At 41.1% G+C, this 16457-nt stretch overlaps 2 non-coding genes across 2 annotated transcripts; both read right to left on the bottom strand.

Annotated features, from left to right (window-relative positions):
- Window positions 1–506: 506 nt before the first annotated feature.
- On the bottom strand, window positions 507–614 carry LOC112704646 (small nucleolar RNA R71). Its single transcript, XR_003155261.1, has one exon. It is a non-coding gene; the product is annotated as a small nucleolar RNA R71 (small nucleolar RNA).
- Window positions 615–13269: 12655 nt separating this feature from the next.
- LOC112704828 (small nucleolar RNA R71) lies at window positions 13270–13377 on the bottom strand. The gene has a single exon (XR_003155431.1). It is a non-coding gene; the product is annotated as a small nucleolar RNA R71 (small nucleolar RNA).
- Between the last annotated feature and the right edge of the window lie 3080 nt (window positions 13378–16457).

The following is a 16457-nucleotide window of genomic DNA, read 5'->3' as shown; positions in this document are numbered from 1 at the left end:
CTGACCCTGAACCTGAAAGGACCTTGAAGCGAAAGCTAAGAGAAGTTAAGGCACAATTCTCTGTAGAGGACCTAACCGAATTCTTCAAAGAAGAAGAACACATGGCAGCCGAAAACAACAACAATGCCAACAATGCAAGGAAGGTGCTGGGTGACTTTACTGCACCTACTCCCGACTTCTATGGGAGAAGCATCTCTATCCCTGCCATTGGAGCAAACAACTTTGAGCTTAAGCCTCAATTAGTTTCTCTAATGCAACAGAATTGCAAGTTCCATGGACTTCCATTGGAAGATCCTCATCAGTTTTTAGCTGAATTCTTGCAAATCTGTGACACAGTCAAGACTAATGGGGTTGACCCTGAGGTCTACAGACTTATGCTATTCCCTTTTGCTGTAAGAGACAGAGCTAGGACATGGTTGGACTCTCAACCTAAAGAAAGCCTGGACTCTTGGGAAAAGCTAGTCAATGCCTTCTTGGCAAAGTTCTTTCCACCTCAAAAATTGAGTAAGCTTAGAGTGGAAGTCCAAACCTTCAGACAGAAGGAAGGAGAATCCCTCTATGAAGCTTGGGAAAGATACAAACAATTAATCAAAAAGTATCCTTCTGATATGCTTTCTGAATGGAGCATCATAGGTATTTTCTATGATGGTCTCTCTGAACTATCCAAAATGTCTTTGGATAGCTCTGCTGGAGGATCTCTTCATTTGAAGAAGACGCCTACAGAAGCTCAAGAGCTGATTGAAATGGTTGCAAATAACCAATTCATGTACACTTCTGAAAGAAATCCTGTGAACAATGGGACTAGTCAGAAGAAAGGAGTTCTTGAGATTGATACTCTGAATGCCATATTGGCTCAGAACAAAATATTGACCCAACAAGTCAATATGATTTCTCAAAGTCTGTCTGGAATGCAAAATGCACCAAGCAGTACTGAGGAAGCTTCATCTGAGGAAGAAGCTTATGATCCTGAGAACCCTTCAATGGAAGAGGTGAATTACATGGGAGAACCCTATGGAAACACCTATAATCCTTCATGGAGAAATCATCCAAATTTTTCATGGAAGGATCAACAGAGACCTCAACAAGGTTTCAACAATAATAATGGTGGAAGAAACAGGTTTAGCAATAGCAAGCCTTTTCCATCATCTTCTCAGCAACAGACAGAGAGTTCTAAGCAGAATACCTCTGACTTAGCAACCATGGTCTCTGATCTAATCAAAACCACTCAAAGTTTCATGACTGAAACAAGGTCCTCCATTAGAAACTTGGAGGCACAAGTGGGTCAGTTGAGCAAGAAAATTACTGAACTCCCTCCTAGTACTCTCCCAAGCAATACAAAAGAAAATCCAAAAGGAGAATGCAAGGCCATCATCATGGCCGAATTTTGGGAGGAAGAAGAGGCAGTGAACGCCACTGAGGAAGACCTCAATGGACGTCCACTGACCTCCAATGAGTTCCCCAATGCGGAACCATGGGAATCTGAGGCTCAAAATGAGACCATAGAGATTCCATTGGACTTACTTCTGCCATTCATGAGCTCTGATGAGTATTCTTCCTCTGAAGAGGATGAGTATGTCACTGAAGAGCAACTTGCTAAATACCTTGGAGCAATCATGAAGTTGAATGACAAGTTATTTGGAAATGAGACTTGGGAGGATGAACCCCCTTTGCTCACCAAAGAACTGGATGACTTGTCTAGGCAGAAACTGCCTCAAAAGAGATAGGATCCTGGGAAGTTTTCAATACCTTGTACCATAGGCACCATGACCTTCAAGAAGGTCTTGTGTGACTTAGGGTCAAGTGTAAACCTCATGCCTCTCTCTATAATGGAGAAGTTAGGAATCTTTGAGGTGCAAGCTGCAAAAATCTCACTAGAGATGGCAGACAACTCAAGAAAACAAGCCTATGGACTTGTAGAGGATGTTTTGGTAAAAGTTGAAGACCATTACATCCCTACTGATTTCATAGTCCTAGAGACTGGGAAGAGCATGGATGAATCCATCATCCTTGGCAGATCCTTCCTAGCCACAGCAAAGGCTGTGATTGATGTTGATAGAGGAGAGTTGATCATTCAAGTGAATGAAGAATCCTTGGTGTTTAAGGCTCAAGGATATCCTTCTGTCATCATGGAGAGGAAGCATGAAGAGCTTCTCTCAAAACAGAGCCAAACAGAGCCCCCACAGTCAAACTCTAAGTTTGGTGTTGGGAGGCCACAACCAAACTCTAAGTTTGGTGTTGAACCCCCACATTCAAACTCTAAGTTTGGTGTTGGGAGGTTCCAACATAGCTCTGAGCATTTCTGAGGCTCCATAAGAGCCCTCTGTCAAGCTAATGACATTAAAGAAGCGCTTATTGGGAGGCAACCCAATGTTTTATAATTAACTATTTTCTTTTGTTATTTTATGTTTTTTGTAGGTTGATGATCATGAGAAGTCACAAAATCAATGAAAAAAGCAAAAACAGAATGAAAAACAGAAAGAAAAATAGCACACCCTGGAAGAAGAACCCACTGGCGTTTAAACGCCAGTGAGGCTAGCTGTTGGGCGTTTAGCGCCCAGTCTGGCACCATTCTGGGTGTTTAACGCCAGAAAGGGGCACCAGACTGGCGTTAAACGCCAGAAAAGGGCAAGAAGCTGGCGTTAAACGCCAGAAATGGGCACCAGCCCGGCGTTTAACGCCAGAATTGGCACAAAACGAGATTTTGCTTGCCATTTGGTGCAGGGATGACTTTTCCTTGACACCTCAGGATCTGTGGACCCCACAGGATCCCCACTTACCCCACCACTCTCTCTCTTCTTCACCCATTCACCAATCACCTCAACACCTCTTCCCCAAAAACCCTTCACCTATCAAATCCCATCTTTCTCTTCACCACTCACATACATCCTTCATAAAACCCCACCTACCTCACCATTCAAATTCAAACCACTTTTCCACCCAAACCCACCCTCAATTGACCGAACCCTACCCTTCCCCCACTCCTATATAAACCCTCCTTCACTCCTTCATTTTCACACAACCTAAACACTACTTCTTCCCCTTCTTGGCCGAAAACAAAAGCCATTCCCATCTCCTTCATTTCTTCTTCTTCTACTCTCTTCTTTCTTCTTTTGCTCGAGGACGAGCAAATATTTTAAGTTTGGTGTGGTAAAAGCATTGCTTTTTGTTTTTCCATAACCATTTATGGCATCCAAGGCCGGAGAAACCTCTAGAAAGAGAAAAGAAAAGGCAAAAGCTTCCACCTCCGAGTCATGGGAGATGGAAAGATTCATCTCAAGGGTGCATCAAGACCACTTCTATGAAGTTGTGGCCTTGAAGAAGGTGATCCCCGAGGTCCCTTTTTCACTCAAAAAGGGTGAATATCCGGAGATCCGACATGAGATCCGAAGAAGAGGTTGGGAAGTTCTTACCAACCCCATTCAACAAGTCGGAATCTTGATGGTTCAAGAGTTCTATGCCAATGCATGGATCACCAAGAACCATGATCAAAGTGTGAACCCGGATCCAAAGAATTATCTTACTATGGTTTGGGGGAAATACTTGGATTTTAGTCCGGAAAGTGTAAGGTTGGCATTCAATTTGCCCATGATGCAAGGAGATGAACATCCTTACACTAGAAGGGTCAACTTTGATCAAAGGTTGGACCAAGTCCTCACAGTCATATGTGAAGAGGGCGCCCAATGGAAGAGAGATTCAAGAGGGAAGCCGGTTCAATTGAGAAGGCATGACCTCAAACCCGTAGCTAGAGGATGGTTAGAGTTTATCCAACGCTCAATCATTCCCACTAGCAACCGGTCCGAAGTTACCATAGACCAGGCTATCATGATTCATAGCATCATGATTGGAGAAGGAATAGAAGTTCATGAGGTTATAGCCCAAGAGCTTTATAAGGTGGCGGACAAGTCCTCTACCTTGGCAAGGTTAGCCTTCCCTCATCTCATTTGTCACCTCTGTTATTCAGTTGGAGTTGACATCGAGGGAGACACCCCTATTGATGAGGACAAGCCCATCACTAAGAAGAGGATGGAGCACACAAGAGACCCCACTCATCATGAGATCCCTGAGATTCCTCAAGGGATGCACTTTCTTCCACAAAACTATTGGGAGCAACTAAACACCTCCCTAGGAGAATTGAGTTCCAACATGGGACAACTAAGGGTGGAGCATCAAGAACACTCCATCATCCTCCATGAAATTAGAGAAGATCAAAGAATCACGAGAGAGGAGCAACAAAGACAAGGAAGAGACATTGAGGAGCTCAAGCACTCCATAGGATCTTCAAGAGGAAGAAAGAGCCGCCATCACTAAGGTGGACCCGTTCCTTAATTTCCTTGTTCTTTATTTTCCTGTTTTTCGAATTTTAGTGCTTATGTTTGTCCATGTTTGTGTCTTGTGATCATTAGTGTCTTAGTGTCTATGCCTTAAAATTATGAATGTCCTATGAATCCTCACCTTTCTTAAATAAAATATGTTCTTAATTGAAAAAGAGAAGAATTGCATGAATTTTGAATTTTATAACAGTTTAATTATTTTGATGTGGTGGCATTATTTTTGTTTTCTGAATGTATGCTTAAACAGTGCATATGTCTTTTGAATTTGTGGTTCATGAATGTTGGCTCTTGAAAGAATGATGAAAAAGGAGACATGTTACTGAGGATCTGAAAAATCATTAAAATGATTCTTGAAGCAAGAAAAAGCAATGAAAAAAAAAACGAAAAAAAAAGAAGAAAAAGAAAGAAAAAGAAAGAAATAAAGTTGTGATCCAAGGCAAAAAGAGTGTGCTTAAGAACCCTGGACACCTCTAATTGGGGACTCTAGCAAAGCTGAGTCACAATCTGAAAAGGTTCACCCAATTATGTGTCTGTGGCATGTATGTATCCGGTGGTAATACTGGAAGACAGAGTGCTTTGGGCCACGGCCAAGACTCAATAAGTAGCTATGTTCAAGAATCATCATACTTAACTAGGAGAATCAATAACACTATCTGGATTCTGAGTTCCTAAAGAAGCCAATCATTCTGAATTTCAAAGGATAGAGTGAGATGCCAAAACTGTTCAGAGGCAAAAAGCTAAAAGCCCCGCTCATCTAATTAATACTGATCTTCATAGATGTTTTTGGAATTCATTGCATATTCTCTTCTTTTTATCTTAATTGATTTTCAGTTGCTTGAGGACAAGCAACAATTTAAGTTTGGTGTTGTGATGAGCGGATTATTTGTACGCTTTTTGGCATTGTTTTTAGTATGTTTTTAGTATGATCTAGTTAGTTTTTAGTATATTTTTATTAGTTTTTAGTTAAAATTCACTTTTCTGGACTTTACTATGAGTTTGTGTGTTTTTCTGTGATTTTAGGTATTTTCTGGCTGAAATTGAGGGACCTGAGCAAAAATCTGATTCAGAGACTGAAAAGGACTGCAGATGCTGTTGGATTCTGACCTTCCTGCACTCGAAGTGGATTTTCTGGAGCTACAGAAGCCCAATTGGCGCGCTCTCAACGGCGTTGGAAAGTAGACATCCTGGGCTTTCCAGCAATATATGATAGTTCATACTTTGCTCAAGATTTGATGGCCCAAACCGGCGTTCAAAGTCACCCTCAGAAATCCCAGCGTTAAACGCCGGAACTGGCACCAAAATGGGAGTTAAACGCCCAAACTGGCACTAAAGCTGGCGTTTAACTCCAAGAAGAGTCTCTACACGAAAATGCTTCATTGCTTAGCCCAAGCACACACCAAGGGGGCCCGGAAGTGGATTTTTATGTCATTTACTCATCTCTGTACACCCTAGGCTACTAGTTCTCTATATATAGGACCTTTTACTATTGTATTTTGAAGAATCTTTTGATCACTTTAGATCTCTAGATCATCTTTGGACATCTAGTTCTTAGATCACTGGGAGGCTGGCCATTCGGCCATGCCTAGACCTTGTTCTTATGTATTTTCAACGGTGGAGTTTCTACACACCATAGATTAAGGTGTGGAGCTCTGCTGTACCTCGAGTATTAATGCAATTACTATTGTTCTTCTATTCAATTCCGCTTGTTCTTGTTCTAAGATATCACTTATTCTTTAACTTGATGAATGTGATGATCCGTGACACTCATGATAATTCTCACCTATGAACGTGTGACTGACAACCTCCTCCGTTCTACCTTCGATTGGGTGAATATCTCTTGGATTCTTTAACCGGAATCTTCGTGGTATAAGCTAGAACTGATGGCGGCATTCAAGAGAATCCGGAAGGTCTAAACCTTGTCTGTGGTATTCTGAGTAGGATTCAATGATTGAATGACTGTGACGTGCTTCAAACTTCTGAAAGCGGGGCGTTAGTGACAGACGCAAAAGAATCATTGGATTCTATTCCGGCCTGATTGAGAACCGACAGATGGATAGCCGTGCCGTGACAGGGTGCGTTGAACATTTCCACTGAGAGGATGGGAGGTAGCCACTGACAACGGTGAAACCCTTGCTTAAGCTTGCCATGGAAAGGAGGAAGAAGGATTGGATGAAGACAGTAGGAAAGCAGAGAGACGGAAGGGAAGGCATCTTCATACGCTTATCTGAAGTTCCTACCAATGAATTACATAAGTATCTCTATCTTTACCTTTATATTTTATGCGTTTATCACCATACCTATTTGAGTTTGCTTGACTAAGATTTACAAGGTGACCATAGCTTGCTTCATACCAACAATCTCTGTGGGATCGACCCTTACTCGCGTAAGGTTTATTACTTGGACGACCCAGTACACTTGCTGGTTAGTTGTGCGAAGTTGTGTTTATGCCATGGTATTGAACACCAAGTTTTTGGTTTCATTACCGGGGATTATTTGAGTTATGAAAAGTATTGATCACAATTTCGCATACCACTTGCTATTATAAAACTTTACTTTTGCTTGTTCCCTTGCTAACTTTTTCTTCTTTGTTTTGCTCAGAGAGCTTATTATTCTTTGAAGGCTTGGTGGCAAATATTGCAGCAGCCTTTGGCTTAATTTTGCTCAACATTCCTTCACCACAGACACATGGCTAACCCTTTTCTTCCTAGGATCATTGATTGCCAGCATCTCTTTAGATAACTAAGTGTTTTGTAGCTAGGTTGCTCTTTATTGTGAACTTTCAGTTGGCAATCCCAAATCAGTTGATCTAAGTGGCCAAGTTTTGAAATACTCCTCAAAACTTACTTGTCCAAGCATATCGCCTAATACAAAAACACCACAGACATGTGTCCTAGGGTCCAAGCTATTGGTGCCTAGCCTTATTGTTTGTTTTCTTTGCCACTTGTGGCTTTTTCTCTTTCTTTTTCTTTCTGTTTTATTTCATTCTCAAGGGATCTTTAATGACACAAGCATTCATAACAGCAAGCTAGTTCATACTTCAAAGAACATAACATTATGTAGCATATTTTTCGTGAACCATGCATTAAATCAACAAATACCATCACTAACTTTCATTCTAACTTATGCAACATTGGATGTTTACTTCCTAATTCAAACATTTCTCTTTTATTCAAGCATATGGGAAACAAAACAAAATTCAAAGCTAAGTAATGGATAACAAAAATTATGCAGATAAGCATTCTTGACAAACAATTCCACTTGCAACCAAATAAACACTTTAGCAAGATATACAAGAATTCTCAATTTAAAGTACTTCTTCAATCAACAAGGGTTAAGTGCAGACACAACCTTTTGGGTTGCAACTTTTCATTCTTCCTCCTGTTGCATCACTTTTGAGTCATAATGCAAATTGTCTTCAAATGTTGGCTAATCTCCTGCATAATTCTCAAAAGTTGCTTGCTTCTCAAGCCCTTAAGTGAATGGTTAGTATACATGAATTGAGTGTGTGTCTTTTGGATTTATTTTGGTGTGGGAACACCAAATTTAATTCCTTGCCACTGCCTCAGATGCATCAAGTTAACCACATGTGAAATCCTTGTGTCTTTGCTAAAGGCAATAAAACTAAAAACTAGAAAGCAATTAAATGGTTGAATGATTTGTCTGATTGCTTGGAGCTAGCATTATGCAGAAAGTAGGAATGTGTTTTTAAATGAGATTTTGGTGGAACACCAAACTTAGAATCCTTCATTCTCCCTTAAATTGTTTTGGTGTGCAATGCCAAACTTAGCTCCTTGCAATACAAACAAAACTACTCAACCGTTTTATTGAAATAGCTATGAAAAGAGAACTACCTCAGGTTGGGTTGGGTCCCAATAAGCGCTCTTTTAATGTCATTAGCTTGACATGTTGTTATTCACTTTCTTCCTCTTCTTCCAATTTGTTAAGAGAAATGACCTCAAGGGGGGAGAAGATTCAGCTATTGTCCCCTTTCTTGGTCTCTCCTCAGCAAGCTTTCTTCTGTAAATGGCTTGATTGAGCTTGCTTGCTGGATCAGGGGGAGGATTGCTTGTAGTCGACCTTCTCTTCTTCATGAATATTGTCCTTTGTAGCTTGGTCACGACCCTCTTCTCGGTGCTTTTATTAATTGCCTTCACTTCCTTGAGTCTAAGTCTTGGTGGTTGTGTGATTGGAGTGTTCTCTTCATCAAGAGCTTTTTGAATTGATGGTTCAGTGAGCTCTTCCTTCTCTTCTTTTACATGATCTTCCATTAAGTCTTTCGGGAGTGAAGTTTCATGTTCATCTATCACCTCAATTAGCTTTTGTGAATATGAAGCCACAGGTTCAAACACCTCCACAACCTCTTTTTCCATTGAAATTTCACTTGACACAGAGGCTTCCTCATCTTACTTTTCCACTTCCTCACCCATAAATTGGTCTTCATCCTCTCTGGTTGATGGTTCTAAGTTCCTCCTTGTTTGCTCTGAGGGCTCATTCATCTTCTTGAAGAGGATTTCTTTCCAGGATTGGGATTTTGTGTGTCTTTTCATGAGTTGTTTGTGTATTTCAATGGCTTGGCATTGGCTTGTTGTGGTGAAGTTATATTGAGGGATGTGGAATGAGTTTTGTGAGTTGTGGGATGAATTTTGTGGTTGGTAGAATGACTTGTATGGATTTTAGAGGAAACTTTGTGTTGAGGCATAATCAAGTGATGAAGAACTTCCAAATGAGAAACTGGAAAGTGAGGGTGGATAATTTTTCATGACTTTATTGAGAGTATACTCCAGGGAAGATGTTTCTTGATGAATGGAACATGAATCCTTGAGATTCCCTTCCTAGCCACAGTTTGTGTAACTATCATCACAGTGGGAGTCACTTTGTGGCTTTGGGAGGTATTCATGCTCTTTCATTCCTTGGTGATACTCCCATCCACCATGAGGATAATGATATGAATCATTTTGTCTTGCTCATTGATGAGCGGATAATTTGTATACTTTTTGGCATTGTTTTTAGTATGTTTTTAGTATGATATAGTTAGTTTTTAATATATTTTTATTAGTTTTTAGTTAAAATTCACTTTTCTGGACTTTACTATGAGTTTGTGTGTTTTTCTGTGATTTCAGGTATTTTCTGGCTGAAATTGAGGGACCTGAGCAGAAATCTGATTCAGAGACCAAAAAGGACTGCAGATGCTGTTGGATTCTGACCTCCCTGCACTCGAAGTGGATTTTCTGGAGCTACAGAAGCCCAATTGGCGCGCTCTCAACGGCGTTGGAAAGTAGACATCCTGGGCTTTCCAGCAATATATGATAGTCCATACTTTGCCCAAGATTTGATGGCCCAAACCGGCGTTCAAAGTCACCTCAAGAAATCCCAGCGTTAAACGCTGGAACTGGCACCCAAATGGGAGTTAAACGCCCAAACTGGCACCAAAGCTGGCGTTTAACTCCAAGAAGAGTCTCTACACGAAATTTGCTTCATTGCTCAGCCCAAGCACACACCAAGTGGGCCCGGAAGAGGATTTTTATGTCATTTACTCATTTCTGTACACCTTAGGCTACTAGTTTCTTATAAGTAGGACCTTTTGCTATTGTATTAGAAGTCTTGGGATCTTTATATCTTTTGATCACTTTTGATCTTAGATCACTGGGAGGCTGGCCATTCGGCCATGCCTAGACCTTATGCTTATGTATTTTCAACGGTGGAGTTTCTACACACCATAGATTAAGGTGTGGAGCTCTGCTGTACCTCGAGTATTAATGCAATTACTATTGTTCTTCCATTCAATTCCGCTTGTTCTTGTTCCAAGATATCACTTGTTCTTCAACTTGATGGAGGTGATGATTGACGCCCATCACCATTCTCACCCATGAACAAAGTGACTGACAACCACTCTTGTTCTACAAGCATTTGAGGCTTGGTGAATATCTCTTGGATTCCTGATTGCACGATGCATGGTTGATCGCCTGACAACCGAGTGCTCGCCTGACAAACGAGCCAGCCATTCCGTGAGGTCAGAGTCTTCGTGGTATAGGCAAGAATTGATGGCAGCATTCAAGAGAATCCGGAAGGTCTAACCTTGTCTGTGGTATTCTGAGTAGGATTCAATGACTGAATGACTGTGACGTGCTTCAAACCTGTAACCTACTGGGCGTTAGTGACAGACGCAAAAGAATCACTGGATTCTATTCCAGTAGGGGAGGGAACCACACCGGTGATTGGCAGCACTGTGACAGAGTGTGTGCATTAGCTTTCACTGCGAGGATGGGAGGTAGCTGCTGACAACAGTGAAACCCTACACGAGCTTGCCATGGAAAGGAGGAAGAAGGATTGGATGAAGGCAGTAGGAAAGCAGAGAGACGGAAGGGAAGGCATCTTCATGCGCTTATCTGAAGTTCCTACCAATGAATTACATAAGTATCTCTATCTTTATCTTTATGTTATTTTCGTTCATCACCATTATCATTTGAGTTTGCCTGACTAAGATTTACAAGATGACCATAGCTTGCTTCAATACTAACAATCTCCGTGGGATCGACCCTTACTCACGTAAGGTTTATTACTTGGACGACCCAGTGCACTTGCTGGTTAGTTGTGCGAAGTTGTGTAATGCCATGGTATTGAGCTACCACGTTTTTGGAGCCATTACCGGGGATTATGAGAGTTGTGAAAAAGTATAGTTCACAATTTCGCCCACCAAGTTTTTGGCGCCGTTGCCGGGGATTGTTCAAGTTTTGAGCAAGCTTTGGTAACATCAGTGCCAAGATCCTGCAACAACATCAAGTTTTTGGTGTTATTGCCCGGGATTGTTTAGGCTGGACAACTGACGGTTCATCTTGTTGCTTAGATTAGGTATTTATTTTTTTTTCGAAATTCTTGAAGATGAATTCTAGAGTTTCATGATGATTTGTTGAAATCTGGCTGGCTGAGAAGCCATGTCTAATTTCATTGGACCGAGGTTTCAACTTATCACCACAAGAGCTTGTTGATTTCTTATCAATCTTGCTTTTGGAGCAGTGATCTGCTAAGGCTTGGCTGGCCTTTGGCCATGTCTAGTGTTTTGGACCGAAGCTTTCTTTGAGAGCTTGGCTGGCTGTGAAGCCATGTCTAATTCCTGGACCGGAGTCTTAAACTAGCATTGCACTGATTCCTGGAATTCTCATTAAGAATTTTGATACCTTTTTCCACTTAATTTTCGAAAAACAAAAAAAAAATTTACAAAATCATAAAATCCAAAAATATTTCTTGTTTGAGTCTAGTGTCTCATCATAAGTTTAGTGTCAATTGCATGCATGTGTCTAAATGATCTTCAAGATGTTCTTGATGATTTACTTGCTCTGATCTTTGAATTCTATTGACTTGAATGTCTAGTGTGTCTCATTTGCATTTTCATCTTGTTAGTGTCAGTAGTTTACAAACTGCTAAGTTTGGTGTCTTGCATGCATTGTTATTTGATTCTTGTTGCATTTTGGTTTGTCCTTATTATTAAAAATCCAAAAATATTTTTAATTTGTGTCTTTTCAAGTCAATAATACAGAGAATTGAAGATTCAGAACATACAGCAGAGGAATTGCACAGAAAAAGCTGGGCGTTCAAAACGCCCAGTGAAGAAGGACAGACTGGCGTTTAAACGCCAGCCAGGGTACCTGGTTGGGCGTTTAACGCCCAAAAGGTAGCATTTTGGGCGTTAAACGCCAGAATGTATACCATTCTGGGCGTTTAACGCCAGGATGGCTAAGGGAGGAAGATTTTGTTTCCAAATCAGATTTTTTTTAGTTTTCAAAATCTTTTCAAAATCAAATCTTTTTCAAATCAATTTTTCAATCAAATCTTTTTCAAAACCAATTTCTTTCCATTTTTAAGATACTTACTATCAATTAATGATTTGATTTAACATTTCAAGTATGTTGCCTTTTCTGTTGAGAAAGGTTTAATGTTTGAATCATATCTTTTCTTGTTAGTCAAGTTTTTAATTTTCAAATCAAATCTTTTTAAAATGTTTTCAAATCATATCTTTTAAAATTGTTTTCAAATCATATCTTTTTAATCATATCTTTTTTTCAAATAATCTTTCAATCAAATCTTTTTGATTTCTAATTTCAAAATCTTTTTCAAAAATCACTTGAATTCTTTTCCATTTTCATTTTCGAAAATTAAGTGATGTTTTTCAAAAATGTTTTCAAATTTCCCACTTAATTTTTGAAAATCACTTCCCTCCTTCTCACATCCTTCTATTTATGGATTAACACTATCCCTTAATGCAAAATTCGAACACCATTCTCTCTGATAAGTTCGAATTTTCCCACTCCTGTCCTCTACTCTTCTTTTCCTCTGACACCTAAAGGAATCTCTATACTGTGACATAGAGGATTCCACATTTTCTTGTTCTCTTCTCTATCTTATGAGCAGGAGCAAGGACAAAGGCATTCTTGTTGAGGCTGATCCTGAACTTGAAAGGACCTTGAAGAGAAAGCTAAGAGAAGCAAAGCACAACTCTCTTTAGAGCACCTGACCGAATTCTTCAAGGAAGAAGAACACATGGCAGCCAAAACAACAACAATGCCAACAATGCAAGGAAGGTGCTGGGTGACTTTACTGCACCTACTCCCGACTTCTATGGGAGAAGCATCTCTATCCCTGCCATTGGAGCAAACAACTTTGAGCTTAAGCCTCAATTAGTTTCTCTAATGCAACAGAATTGCAAGTTCCATGGACTCCAATGGAAGATCCTCATCAGTTTTTAGCTGAGTTCTTGCAAATCTGTGACACAGTCAAGACTAATGGGGTTGACCCTGAGGTCTACAGACTGATGCTATTCCCTTTTGCTGTAAGAGACAGAGCTAGAACATGGTTGGACTCTCAACCTAAAGAAAGCCTGGACTCTTGGGAAAAGCTAGTCAATGCCTTCTTGGCAAAGTTCTTTCCACCTCAAAAGTTGAGTAAGCTTAGAGTGGAAATCCAAACCTTCAGACAGAAGGAAGGAGAATCCCTCTATGAAGCTTGAGAAAGATACAAACAATTGATCAGAAAGTGTCCCACTGATATGCTTTCTGAATGGAGCATCATAGATATTTTCTATGATGGTCTCTCTGAAATGTCCAAATGTCCTTGGATAGCTCTTCTGGAGGATCTCTTCATCTGAAGAAGACGCCTACTGAAGCTCAAGAACTGATTGAAATGGTTGCAAATAACCAATTCATGTACACTTCTGAAAGAAATCCTGTGAACAATGGGACTAGTCAGAAGAAAGGAGTTCTTGAGATTGACACTCTGAATGCCATATTGGCTCAGAATAAAATATTGACTCAACAAGTCAATATGATTTCTCAAAGTCTGTCTGGGATGCAAAATGCACCAAGCAGTACTAAGGAAGCTTCATCTGAGGAAGAAGCTTATGATCCTGAGAACCCTTCAATAGAAGAGGTGAATTACATGGGAGAACCCTATGGAAACACCTACAACCTTCATGGAGGAATCATCCAAATCTTTCATGGAAGGATCAACAGAGACCTCAACAAGGTTTCAATAACAATAATGGTGGAGAAACAGGTTTAGCAATAGCAAGCCTTTCCCATCATCTTCTCAGCAACAGACAGAGAGTTCTAAGCAGAATACCTCTGACTTAGCAACTATGGTCTCTGATCTAATTAAGACCACTCAAAGTTTCATGACTGAAACTAGATCTTCCATTAGGAATTTGGAAGGACAAGTGGGTCAGCTGAGCAAGAAAATTACTGAACTTCCTCTAAGCACTCTCCCAAGCAATACTGAAGAAAATCCAAAAGGAGAGTGCAAGGCCATCAATATGGCCGAATTCTGGGAGGAAGAAGAGGCAGTGAACGCCACTGAGGAAGACCTCAATGGACGTCCACTGTCCTCCACTGAGTTCCCAATGAGGAACCTTGGGAATCTGAGGCTCAAATTGAGACCATTGAGATTCCATTGGACTTACTTCTGCCATTCATGAGCTCTGATGAGTATTCTTCCTCTGAAGAGGATGAGTATGTCACTGAGGAGCAAGTTGCTAAATATCTTGGAGCAATCATGAAGCTAAATGACAAGCTATTTGGAAATGAGACTTGGGAGAATGAACCCCCTTGCTCACCAAAGAACTGGATAACTTGTCTAGGCAGCAATGCCTCAAAAGAGGCAGGATCCTGGGAAGTTTTCTATACCTTGTACCATAGGCACCATGACCTTCAAGAAGGCCTTGTGTGACTTAGGATCAAGTGTGAACCTCATGCCCCTCTCTGTAATGGAGAAATTAGGGATCTTTGAGGTGCAAGCTGCAAAAATCTCACTAGAGATGGCAGACAACTCAAGAAAACAAGCCTATGGACTTGTAGAGGATGTTCTGGTTAAGGTTGAAGACCATTACATTCCTACTGATTTCATAGTCCTAGAGACTGGGAATGCATGGATGAATCCATCATCCTTGGCAGACCCTTCCTAGCCACAGCAAAGGCTGTAATTGATGTTGATAGAGGAGAGTTGATCATTCAAGTGAATGAAGAATCCTTGGTGTTTAAGCTCAAGGATATCCCTCTGTCATCATGGAGAGGAAGCATGAAGAGCTTCTCTCAAAACAGAGCCAAACTGAGCCCCCACAGTCAAACTCTAAGTTTGGTGTTGGGAGGCCACAACCAAACTCTAAGTTTGGTGTTGAACCCCCACATTCAAACTCTAAGTTTGGTGTTGGGAAGTTCCAACATTGCTCTGAGTATCTGTGAGGCTCCGTGAGAGCCCTCTGTCAAGCTACTGACATTAAAGAAGCGCTTGTTGGGAGGCAACCCAATGTTTTATAATTAATTATTTTCTTTTGTTATTTTATCTTTTTTGTAGGTTGATGATCATAAGAAGTCACAAGAACAATGAAAAAAAGCAAAAACAAAATGAAAAACAGGAAGAAAAACAGCACACCCTGGAGGAGGATGCTGCTGGCGTTCAAACGCCAGTAAGCCTAGCAGTTGGGCGTTTAACGCCCAGTCTGGCACCCTTCTGGGCGTTTAACGCCAGAAAGGGGCACCAGACTGGCGTTAAACGCCAGTAAAGGGCAAGAACCTGGCGTTAAACGCCAGGAATGGGCACCAGCCCGGCGTTTAACGCCAGAAATGGCCAAAACGTGGATTTTGATGCCATTTGGTGCAGGGATGCCTTTTCCTTGACACTACAGGATCTGTGGACCCCACAGGACCCTACCATCACTCTCTCTCTTCTTCCCCCATTCACCAATCACCTCAACACCTCTTCCCCAAAAACCCTTCACCTATCAAATCCCATCTTTCTCTTCACCACTCACATCCATCCTTCATAAATCCCCACCAACCTCACCCTTCAAATTCAAACCACTTTCCCTCCCAAACCCACCCATAATGGCCGAACCATTCATCCCCTCTCTCCTATATATACCCTTCTTCAACCCTTCATTTTCACACAACCTAAACACCACTTCTCCTCTTTGGCCGAATACACCACCATCTCCCTCTTCCTCATTTCTTCTTCTTCTACTCTCTTCTTTCTTCTTTTGCTCGAGGACGAGCAAACATTTTAAGTTTGGTGTGGTAAAAGCGTTGCTTTTTCGTTTTCCATAACCATTATGGCATCCAAGGCCGGAGAAACCTCTAGAAAGAGGAAAGGGAAGGCAAAGGCTTCCACCTCCGAGTCATGGGAGATGGATAGATTCCTCTCAAGGGTGCATCAAGTCCACTTCTATGAAGTTGTGGCCTTGAAGAAGGTGATCCCCGAGGTCCCTTTTTCACTCAAAAAGGGTGAATATCCGGAGATCCGACATGAGATCCGAAGAAGAGGTTGGGAAGTTCTTACCAACCCCATTCAACAAGTCGGAATCTTGATGGTTCAAGAGTTCTATGCCAATGCATGGATCACCAAGAACCATGACCAAAGTGTGAACCCGAATCCAAAGAATTATCTTACTATGGTTCGGGGGAAATACTTGGATTTTAGTCCGGAGAGTGTGAGGGTGGCGTTCAACTTGCCTATGATGCAAGGAGATGAACATCCTTACACTAGAAGGGTCAACTTTGATCAAAGGTTGGACCAAGTCCTCACAGTCATATGTGAAGAGGGCGCACAATGGAAGCAAGATTCAAGAGGAAAGCCGGTCCAATT

Source organism: Arachis hypogaea, chromosome 7 (genome assembly GCF_003086295.3).
Source record: "Arachis hypogaea cultivar Tifrunner chromosome 7, arahy.Tifrunner.gnm2.J5K5, whole genome shotgun sequence".
NCBI classification, from domain to species: Eukaryota; Viridiplantae; Streptophyta; class Magnoliopsida; order Fabales; family Fabaceae; genus Arachis; species Arachis hypogaea.
The sequence above is the reverse complement of the archived record's forward strand: the minus strand, read 5'-3'. Positions and strand labels throughout refer to the sequence as shown.